The sequence below is a fragment of the Octodon degus genome, unplaced genomic scaffold (assembly GCF_000260255.1).
Source record: "Octodon degus isolate 3935 unplaced genomic scaffold, OctDeg1.0 scaffold00380, whole genome shotgun sequence".
Lineage (NCBI taxonomy): Eukaryota > Metazoa > Chordata > Mammalia > Rodentia > Octodontidae > Octodon > Octodon degus.
The window spans coordinates 79,081-80,818 of record NW_004524956.1 but is presented as its reverse complement, the minus strand read 5'-3'; positions in this window follow the sequence as shown (position 1 = coordinate 80,818).

Below are 1,738 nucleotides of genomic sequence, written 5' to 3'. Positions count from 1 at the left end.
TCTGCGGCCAGCTGTGTCAGTGTAACCCAGTGAGAGCTGGAGACTCCAACTGAGAGCAGCTCAGGGTTAGGGTCGGTCTTCTCTCAGAAATTACTCAGAATCAAGCCTCCTTAGTAGTTCTGTGGCTTATCCTTTCATCCATATGCCCAAAGCTAACACATGTGGCTTTTCCCTTCAGCATTATTTTAATTTCCTCCAGCACATACAGGAAAATAAAAATAGTTACCTAAACAAGACTAATCACTGACATATCTTAATTCAAAATTGAGGGTATATTCAGTATAACAATCTCAAGGAAATGTTACATTGAAATTTTCTTTGAAACGAAACAATTTTTTTCAAGCTTTGTTGTTAAGGAAAATTTGCTTTATAGGTTTATAGATGACAAACCAAAGGGGGTCAAAAAACTCACCAGTGTTGAATCCCTCTGCTCTGTTAGATCTTGGTGCCTGATAAGCCTTGTGGGCCCAGTTTTATAGGGAACAAAAGCGCAGGTCCATGCGTCAGAAGCACAAATTAGACACAGCAATGTCTTACACGCACACGTCATGCCAGGCAACTGCGCAGGCTTATTTTAAACAGCAGAGTCAAACCATTTGTCTATTTATTTAGATACCCTAAATAATTTAAAATTTCCTCTCATTTATTTAATAGTATGTTTAATAATTTTTATAACATATCATCATCTTTACAAATATGCAGTCATTTAATGAAAAGCACAGAATTTGGCACGATATTGCCTTGCCTTTTCAGGTCAAGAGTTTTCATCTCCAAACTTCTGCAAGAAAAGTACCAAAGAGCAGAACAGCAAGGAGCCCATCAGTGAATCAGAGCAAACAATCCCTTCTCATACATAACAGGATCTTACTGAAACACATGCTACGCCTTACATTATTCCCACTTTCCCTGTGGAAAAACAGGATGAAAAGGACTCTGGTGGGAATACACTTCACTAGGCAGAACTGCTACAAATGGGCACTGAGAGCGAGCCAGCTTAAAGTAAGTTTAAGAGAGTCACGAAAAGTACAGTAATTTCAATTTGTTTATTACAAGAGGATAAGGGTAAGAGAAGACACATTTTCCTCCACTACTTTTATTGAGAGCTAAAAGTAAAGAATAACTTGTCACTGGGGAGGCTGAGGCAGGACAATTGCATGTTTGACCCCTGGCTGGAAAGCTCAGCATCTTACCAAACCCTGCCTCAAAAATAAAAAGAGCTGAATGCAGATCAGTGCAAAAGCGCTTAGTTTAATCACTAGTAGCTAATAAAGGAAATAAGTAAAGAACAATGTGATATTTTCAAGATACTCTGTTGGAAACACATTGATTGTTATTACAAAATGTTATTATAAACTCCGCCGTACCTCCCCACCCCTCCCGCCCAGTAGGAATTTCTGCCCACTTCCTGGAACACCCAGACCCAGTCCCAGCCCAGGTCCGGTGAGTGTGTGGAGAGCTTCCTGCTACCCTGCGCAGCGGGACCAGTCCCAGCCCAGGTGCAGTGTGGGCCGGACCCTCTCCCTCCCCCTTGGGCCGCCCCCTACCACACCACCGTACCTCCCCACACCTCCCGCCCAGTAAGAATTTCTGCTGACTTCCGGGAACCCCCAGACCCAGTCTAGCCCAAGTCTGGTGAGTGTGTGGACAGCCTCCTGCTAACCTGCGCCTGCGGGACCAGTCCCAGCCCCGGCACAGCGTGGGCCGAACCCTCTCCCACCAACTCGGGCTGCCCCCCACC